We start from the raw sequence: 10,802 nt of genomic DNA, 5'->3' as shown, positions 1-10,802 counted from the left end.
AGCAAATGAGTTAGCTGTAATAGAATATAACAGATTGCAAACACAATACAGGCCAGATCTTATACGTATTAATATTTTGAAACAATGTATTCACAAGGTTCATGATACAATGTGGGCAAAAATTGTCTTGGAATGTCAATTAATGATATTAATGATTATAGTTTATGCATATAAGAGGACTTCAAATGTTGGTAATATATCTTGCTAATGTTTCAATTCAATGTATACTTCATTCTTCTACTCTCAGAAAATTAATGTTTTTATCTTGAGCATACGAATATTATAAGAAATTTTATTGATTATTACATGTCAAACGATAAAACTATTAATATAATGGCAATACGCAATTAGCACGATCTTGAATTGATCAATATCATGAAAAGATTCAACGAGATGTTAATGAGTTTATTATACATCTTATTAATAATATAGATAATGTAAAGAGTGTAATCGGGCACCAATTAAACATAACTTTACGATGTAAAGTATGCAATTATACAAATACAAAAATTTATACAAATTATATATTATTGTTCCAATTATACGAAAATTAAAAAAAAATCATATACTTTATGAGACTTAATACAATATAGTTTGTTGGAATAATATTGAAAAAATATGTATCAATTGTGGTAGTATTTCTACACTTGAAAAGACTGATATAATAATAACAGAAAGTATTATCATCTTATAGTTATTGATATTTAAAATTAGTGATACAAAAATGATTAAAATAACAGATCTAAAAATTAAAACTGTACTTACGGAAAAGATATGTATTCGTGCGAATATGTATAAACTTATTAGTGGAATTTTTCAAGGTAAAAATACAATTAATAGACATTATACAAACATAGTACGTGCTAACGATAAAGGCATCAAGAGACACGGTAGTGTCTCACGCCAAATATATGCGCAGCGAGACCGACCGTGTACTGTTACGCGAAGCGACGCTTTCGCAGATACTCAGATTATTAGATCTCAATAACCGCTGAACGGATCAAGTTCAAAGTAGGCTCAATGGATAGCTTGGGGTCGAATTATGTAATAAAAGTGTTTTTATTTTTCTTCTACGTGCCCTACGAGCGGAGATATGGCGATGCAAGTCTGAAATTGGCAAATTTCACTTAAGAAACGTCGTCGTTATCATTATCATCGTCGTTTGTACAGTTCGTTCTTTTGAACTAGATGGCAGCAGCTAATATCGGTTTTCTCGTGTGCGCCAAAGATGTAAAATGCGATAAGAGAGCATGTACGACGCGGGCTGCGGTCCAGTTGATGCTTCAGAAGCTTCAAAGAAAAGAGATAGAAAATATTCTGAAACACTTGAAGCTGCAACACCACGTCGACGACGACGATGACGTCGTTGCACCACGTCGACGACAACGACGACGATGTTACACCACGTCGACGACGACGACGACGACGACGACGACGACAACGATGTTATACCACGTTGACGACGACGACGACGTTGCACCACGTCGACAATGACGACGACGACGACGATAACGACGATGTTACACCACGTTGACGACGACGACGACGACGACGTTACACCACGTCGACAATGACGACGACGACGACGACGACGACGATGTTACACCACGTCGACAACGACGACGACGACGACGACGACCATGTTACACCACGTTGACGACGACGACGACGTTGCACCACGTCGACAACGAAGACGACGACGACGACGTTGCACCACGTCGACAACGACGACGACGACGAAGACGAAGACGAAGACGAAGACGAAGACGACGACGACGACGACGTTGCACCACGTCGATGACGATAGAGAGTGAGAGTGCGAGAGAGCGGGAGGGCAAGAGAGCGAGTGAATGAGAGAGCGAGAGGGCGAGAGAGCGAGTGCTATGCGCGCGCTATTTTATTTTTCAATATTAATAATGTTTTCGAATAATAATATTCATCTATTATTTATTATATAATAAATACCACAAATCCTATTCTAAAAAAGGCGTTAAAGGTGTTATATTTATTTCATCGTGTTTCATCAATATACAAATTTGACAGAATTGACAGCTGCCGTTTTCACGTTCCTAAGAAATAATAAATAAAATTGTCAATATAACCGCACTTACAGCCACTATGACATTCTGACATTCGCAACACGAAGTTCAAGCCACACGAAGTTCGAGCCAAGCGAGATAACCAATCAGCGTGGCGGAAAAGAGGCCTCAATATTCGATAAAAAAGAACTTCATGAAGTTAACACGCCTTTTTTAGAATAGGAAACATGTAAGTTAATACTTTTAAAAACCTTGACTGACAGGACTATGGCTTTTATCTCCTCATATATTATAAAAAAGAATAACACACTGTACACTACAAAATGTGTGAAATCACAACAAAATTACCTTTTTAAAAAAGGTACAAAAAAGCGCCAAGTATACGCGCCTGAAGTTCTTTCAAAAAAGGACTCTACAAAACTAATGATATGAACAAATTGCGCCAACTACAATGGGTATTTATGCAAACCGGAAAGCTATTACTTTATTATTACCTTTTGGCCGATATTCATTGTTGATTCTGATTTAAGACCATCTTAAGTACAATTATAAGATATTTGAAACCAATCACACAGTCGTATTAGCATCTTAAGACATTACTTCAGATCGTCTGGAAATAAGAATGGACTACGAATACTAGCCTTTGATATTAAAAAATAAAGGACATAATAATATTAAGCAGATATTTTTATACAAATAAATATTTTAATACATAAAAATATATTTATGAATACAAATAAGTGTTTTTTTCACAATACTTGGCGCTGCTAAACCGAATCAAATATTGTCTTAGTATTGAAATAATCTAAAGATTACAATAATTTCCTTAAACTCTAAATTACATAACAACTCGCTGAAATACATATATATACAAATGTAGTTAAACTTATTCTGTGCTTAATTCGAATGTCACACACATACACACACATGCACGCATTCACAAGAGACAGAAAGAGAACGAGGCAATTAATATAATGATTCGTGCATGTGTGTGTATGTGTGTGACATTCGAATTAAGCACAGAATAAGTTTAACTACATTTGTATATATATGTATTTCAGCGAGTTGTTATGTAATTTAGAGTTTAAGGAAATTATTGTAATCTTTAGATTATTTCAATACTAAGACAATATTTGATTCGGTTTAGCAGCGCCAAGTATTGTGAAAAAAACACTTATTTGTATTCATAAATATATTTTTATGTATTAAAATATTTATTTGTATAAAAATATCTGCTTAATATTATTATGTCCTTTATTTTTTAATATCAAAGGCTAGTATTCGTAGTCCATTCTTATTTCCAGACGATCTGAAGTAATGTCTTAAGATGCTAATACGACTGTGTGATTGGTTTCAAATATCTTATAATTGTACTTAAGATGGTCTTAAATCAGAATCAACAATGAATATCGGCCAAAAGGTAATAATAAAGTAATAGCTTTCCGGTTTGCATAAATACCCATTGTAGTTGGCGCAATTTGTTCATATCATTAGTTTTGTAGAGTCCTTTTTTGAAAGAACTTCAGGCGCGTATACTTGGCGCTTTTTTGTACCTTTTTTTAAAAAGGTAATTTTGTTGTGATTTCACACATTTTGTAGTGTACAGTGTGTTATTCTTTTTTATAATATATGAGGAGATAAAAGCCATAGTCCTGTCAGTCAAGGTTTTTAAAAGTATTAACTTACATGTTTCCTATTCTAAAAAAGGCGTGTTAACTTCATGAAGTTCTTTTTTATCGAATATTGAGGCCTCTTTTCCGCCACGCTGATTGGTTATCTCGCTTGGCTCGAACTTCGTGTGGCTTGAACTTCGTGTTGCGAATGTCAGAATGTCATAGTGGCTGTAAGTGCGGTTATATTGACAATTTTATTTATTATTTCTTAGGAACGTGAAAACGGCAGCTGTCAATTCTGTCAAATTTGTATATTGATGAAACACGATGAAATAAATATGTTTCGTGATACCGGAACCGCCCAGCGTTGAGCGCGAGACTGTGCTCTCGGAGCCCTGATGATTCCGAGCGTATGGAGGGAGAGGGAGTTACAGGTTGAGAGAGAACTCTTGTGTACTCAACGGTCAGTTTATTTCACTGCAATTCGTGCACCAAGTCGAACTAGGCGCAGATCGGAGATCTTCAACACTTGCGGCGCCGGAATGACGCGGCGGATTTCTTGATCGCGTCGGTTTCGGCGAGCTTTCACGCGTGCACCGATACACGAGGTGGCAGTTCGTCAAAGACACAGAATATGTTTATGTGCAGCGGCGAATCGATGACGCGCGCCTGACGAGCGTTCAGACGCTTCGGACGTCGAAATGAGAGAGCGGCTCAACAGCGAAGCGAGTTGAGAGTTGCTCGAGACTCGAATTGGTTCGAGATCGATCTTTACGCGAGCGCTGACAAAGCTCTAATAATGTTCCCGAGACCTCGCTTTCCTTTGAATCCCTCAGATAATTCGACTAACACGGTGACAACAAGGCTTCGGACGTTAGGCTCTTGATCTATACGTGTCTAAAAACTCGAGTCAATGTCGCGGACAGCCAGCGGATCGGCTAGCTCCATTGTTTCGAGTCGATCGAGTTCGCGAAAATAACTTATTTGTCGCGTTCTTACATGAAAACAAGCGAGCTCGAGAACTGTCTGAAGATCTCGAATAACGACGGATTAAATTAAGATTCAATGATTGTAATTCGGAACAAAATATAACACCTTTAACGCCTTTTTAGAATAGGATTTGTGGTATTTATTATATAATAAATAATAGATGAATATTATTATTCGAAAACATTATTAATATTGAAAAATAAAATAGCGCGCGCATAGCACTCGCTCTCTCGCCCTCTCGCTCTCTCATTCACTCGCTCTCTTGCCCTCCCGCTCTCTCGCACTCTCACTCTCTATCGTCATCGACGTGGTGCAACGTCGTCGTCGTCGTCGTCTTCGTCTTCGTCGTCGTCGTCGTTGTCGACGTGGTGCAACGTCGTCGTCGTCGTCTTCGTTGTCGACGTGGTGCAACGTCGTCGTCGTCGTCAACGTGATGTAACATCATCGTCGTCGTCGTCGTCGTCGTCATTGTCGACGTGGTGTAACGTCGTCGTCGTCGTCGTCGTCAACGTGGTGTAACATCGTCGTTATCGTCGTCGTCGTCGTCATTGTCGACGTGGTGCAACGTCGTCGTCGTCGTCAACGTGGTATAACATCGTTGTCGTCGTCGTCGTCGTCGTCGTCGTCGTCGACGTGGTGTAACATCGTCGTCGTTGTCGTCGACGTGGTGCAACGACGTCATCGTCGTCGTCGACGTGGTGTTGCAGCTTCAAGTGTTTCAGAATATTTTCTATCTCTTTTCTTTGAAGCTTCTGAAGCATCAACTGGACCGCAGCCCGCGTCGTACATGCTCTCTTATCGCATTTTACATCTCTGGCGCACACGAGAAAACCGATATTAGCTGCTGCCATCTAGTTCAAAAGAACGAACTGTACAAACGACGATGATAATGATAACGACGACGTTTCTTAAGTGAAATTTGCCAATTTCAGACTTTGCATCGCCATATCTCCGCTCGTAGGGCACGTAGAAGAAAAATAAAAACACTTTTATTACATAATTCGACCCCAAGCTATCCATTGAGCCTACTCTGAACTTGATCCGTTCAGCGGTTATTGAGATCTAATAATCTGAGTATCTGCGAAAGCGTCGCTTCGCGTAACAGTACACGGTCGGTCTCGCTGCTCATATACTTGGCGTGAGACACTACCGTGTCTCTTGATACTGTAAAAATATCATTTTCTACAAAGTACTATCCTTATTGAGATAGTTTTTGGTGAATTGTAATCGTTTTTCCTGATTAGTCATATTGATCGTATTGACTAAATTTCGTTCTCATTACAGTCATTTATGCGCATTACATTCCCGGATACTATTAACTAAAACATCTCGTCTTTCCATTATTGTAACAGTCGTAGGAGCACTAATTGTATTCTTTTTTAATAAGGACAATATGTTTCGTCGGTCTTCGAAAGAATGTGCGATCGATCACCTATGGGCAAATTGTTCATGGTTTTCTGCGCATAATATCGGTTAATAATTAACTAAATTTGTTGAATCTATACCAACAAGTTTTAAAATGTTATGGAACTTTTTCATTAATTATCTAACAATAATTTTTCTTTCTTTCTCAGTAGTCTCGCTTCGTTTTCGACTTTTTCTCGCAAAATAAAAAACAACGATTAAGGAATTCGCGTTAATATATATAAAAGAGAGATTTAACCGGACAAAATCGAATATAAAGAAACATACAATTTCCCCTTTTTTCTAGTTAAAAGTAAATTTTTCTTATCAATATAATGGATGCACGAATACTTTGTGCGCTTTAGGAAATTATTATTTTTCATTATCTTATTGTTTTGAAATTCTATAATTTATAAATTTTGTTTTTATTAAATATATTAAAGGCAGACTTCATCATATATAAGAACGATTACTTGTTTATTACTTACTATCATATAATTACTTATTATCATATACTATTATATAAAAACAAAAAAACTATTTTCTGTAAAAATTTCTGACATATGATACTTTTTAAACTCATTATACATTAAACACTAGGTAATTGTAAGAAGAATAAAAAATTAAGGTAATTATGCATTTTAGGGGAGTCAGCTCCGATGACCTTGACCTTGACATATGTTGTCAACAGTACTCTCCTGAGTGACCTTCAAAAAGTTTTAGCCGTCGCTCGTTGTTCATTAAAAAGTTATTAACAAAAATTAAACTTAACATTAACTCGATTAAAGCAGAAAATAATTTGTATACACCTGTTTTGTGTTTTGGTTAAAATAAAGAATACTTTGTATTTATAAATAAACTATTCTATATTAATAATTCACTGCTTTAAATAAATTTTGTTCGTTCATATTCAAAATAACTATTATATTTTCGAAACTTATGTCTCCTTATGTGTATAATTACCGGTTATATTTTCTGAAATTGGAGCTCCGGACATATAGGCTCGGTTTTCAGCCCGCTTCGCGGGAGGGCGGGGAGGAAGGGGCCTCGCCCCTTCCCCCGCCGGGATCCGTGCCGTGTACCAAGTAATCAAAATCTGTGTGAAATTTGTTACACTGGCTCCGGCGGGGGGGGGAAGCCCCTGCCCCCACCCTCCCGCGAAGCGGGCTGAAAACGATACCAATACCATCCCACACCGCCCCCTATGTCATTCGTTCCTAGTCCCCCTGCAGTTTGTTTCTATTTTTTTCGGTGGGAGTGTAGGTGGACGGGCTTTGCCCTGCATTACCCGCCCCACGCAAAGATTATCGAGTCATTGGTACAATTCTACAGTCGAAAACGCATGCGAATTCTATTCTATATATTAACGATTCACTGCTTTAAATGACACCTAACCCAACCCATCCCCTGTTTTTTATTTTGCAAAGTACATGCGTGGATACAGTGTGTTCCGCTCCGCTACGGGGGGCGCCACTTCCAAAAATCTAACCCAACCCAACCCATTCCCTGTTTTTATATTGTAACACATGATTATAAAGAATTAATTGCATTTCTAGCACAGAAGAAAGTTATTCGTAATCAAATAATGTGTCCTCGGTGCAACAAACTTGTGCATTTAAATCTTGAGCAGTCGCAGTCACTTATGATGCAGTGCAGTAATATGTACTATAAAAAAGTTCATAGCAGAAAACGAATTAGAAAAACGTGCAACTTTAAGATTAGTGCTTTAACTAATACATGGTTTGCACGAGCTGTACTGGATTTGCCAACAATTTGTCGTTTAATTTACTACTTCCTGCTATTAAATTCTCCACGACAATTAATTTTACAACAAGAATTATCTATTACGTCTCACACAGCAGTTGACTGGATAAAGTTTTGTCGAGAAGTAGTTTTTATTTTTTACATTTATTGCTATTACACAGCTATTTATTGCATACCTTTGACTATATAACCATGGACTGCCAGTTATCCCTACTTTTCCTATTCTAACAATAGTTGCTGTGTAATGAACATAAAACGCGCCCTCATTGACCAAATGGCTGAAAATGGAAACATAAAGTGAGATTCCGATGATAAAAGAGGAAGAAAGAGAAAGATAGAATATAATATATGTCGCTGTTTTACCCACTTTTAGCAGAGTAAAATCCATGTTAGCAGAAAACACAGAATCATCTTTAGTATATATTAATTATATTAAATGTACATTGAACACTCACTTATTACTAACATTTAATTTTATAAATATTGAAATAAAGTAAAACGAAATGAAATTAATACGGGATAGTATAGACTTATTATATTTTATTGTTATTATAATTATGTTGTGAACAAAATTAAAAATTTGAACGTTTAAAACATAACATTTATAACATAATATAAGGAAACGATACACGAAATATATAAAACAGAACAGTAATAAAATTGGAACAGAACAGACGTATAGAACAGAAAAATAAGTTACAAATAAACAATTATATTACTGTCCGTTAAAAATGACGGCTTTTGTCAAGGTACGTCGTATATAAATTTTTTGTTCTGATAAGGTAATGTGTTTACCTTCATGAGACAATTTAATTTCTAAATAATAAGAAATGATTAATTTAATTAAAATATATTTATGATTTTCTAGCACTTCAAGTTCTTTAACGTGCATATCAAAGTTAATAAATAAATTTTCAGAACTTAAATTTCTAAAAGTGACCTGGACCATTGTAGGTATGATATTTCTCAGTTTTAACTTATTTTGCAATTTGAATGAGTTAAAAACTTTATCGCAAACTGTAACTATCTTATAGGTATCACTTCTAGGATATCGCAAAAAACCAAAACTCTTTCGTTTAATAAATTGGGAGTTAACTGCTTCACATTCATTCAAGAGCTGGAAACATGTACAGCATTTCAATTTTTTAAAAAGTTTAAATTCAACGAAGCCTGCAATGTATAAAACAGCATGATGTAAACTGTAATTAACATGTTCAAGAGGAATATCATCGACAATTATATTTTCTTCCACAGTGTCTAAAGTCTGATCATATGTCATATCCAATTTTTTTGCCGACGATGACACCGTTAAAATACTTGTATTGCTTATAGTCCAGTAAAATTAGACTTTGACTTCATAAAAATTAGGAACAAGCTGAATTTTTAGGGAGACCTTTATTTCGATGTTCTAATGAAATCCTGAAAAGTACCCTTAATTTGACCCATGGGTTTTTTTTATAGGGGGTGAAAGGGGGTAAATTTTAGTTTTTTGCCATTATCTCGAAAACTATCAATTGTTCGAGAAAAACAGTTATTATCAAAATTGTAGCTCATACAATTCTCTACAAAAAGGTTATTATACTTTTTTCCGTGAAATCAAGCGTTTCGAAGATATAGAGTGAAGTAAATCTGAAAGAGAAAATGTGCACATCATTGTAGTATTATATGACTATGAGGTGCAGAAAAGTTATATTACAAATATTCTGCTGTCGAAAAAGATTTTATAAGTATCTACAGACAAACTGAAAGCTAAGTATTATACTATTTATTGTGTTCGAACCCTCATGCGACCTTGACGAGCAGCTGTCCGGCACACACAGAGAAGGGCGTTCTCTACCTGCGTTTTATGTGTGTTAGTGTGTTTGTGTCGCTCTAAGTATATATTAGATGGTACAACCAGTCTTTGAGAAGTTCTTATGGTAATCGCATCGGACGTGTTATAAATATTTTTATTACAATATTTCTGTGAAATCTCGAGAAATGGCCAAATGGAAGGAATGTGTTTCATTTGTTCTAATCCTTTATCGGATGGTCAAACTGTTGTGGTTGAGCGTGGGATGCAAACTTTACGAAACGCGAGTAAAGAAAGGAACGATGGAAAAATAGAATATTTACGTGATGCTACTTCCATTGAAGTTCATATTGATTGCCGTAGAAACTATGTTCGGAAGAGTAGCATTGCCGCCTTCGTTTCGAAAAGGGAGCGTGAAAATGACGGTCCTAGTACGTCTTCAAGTTCAAGTCCACCGCGTACTAGATTACGTATAAGTGAACAGCCTTCTTTTGATTTTGAAAAGTTGTGTTTTTTTATCTGGTGTCCCCGGTAGGCCTAATCCACATTGAAATGTGCTAGAAAAAATGTTTTTTATTATTCGGTCTCTTCCTCTACATCTGTTTCCTTTGAAGCTTCCTCATCTTCCTCAGTAATTCCTCAATATGTTCTTCATCTATTGTTTCTTCTGTTTCTTGTATTAAGAAAGTCATTGGATCTATATCGTCGTAAACATCCATAATGCTTTCTGTTACTTCAGTCGCGACGTTTAAACAAGATTGTCCACGGACAATCAAAATATATAAAAAAATATTTAAATATTTAAATATTTTTACGTTGCTGTAGCGCGAGCTGTAGCTGTAGAAAAATAGGTCTTCTCTGTTCTGCGGTATGCGGGCACTGCCGTGGACAATCTTGTTTAAACGTCGCGACTGAAGTAACAGAAAGCACTATGGATGTTTACGACGATATAGATCCAATGACTTTCTTAATACAAGAAACAGAAGAAACAATAGATGAAGAACATATTGAGGAAATTACTGAGGAAGATGAGGAAGCTTCAAAGGAAACAGATGTAGAGGAAGAGACCGATTAATATAAAAAAAATTTTTTCTAGCACATTTCAATGTGGATTAAGCCTACCGGGGACACCACATAAAAAAAAACGCGCCCAGTACTCTACCCCGCGGTGGTGTGGAAAGGAGTACGTTTTTACGAACT

Source organism: Ooceraea biroi, chromosome 3 (assembly GCF_003672135.1).
Source record: "Ooceraea biroi isolate clonal line C1 chromosome 3, Obir_v5.4, whole genome shotgun sequence".
Taxonomy (NCBI): Eukaryota; Metazoa; Arthropoda; class Insecta; order Hymenoptera; family Formicidae; genus Ooceraea; species Ooceraea biroi.
Note: the sequence above shows the minus strand (reverse complement) of the source record.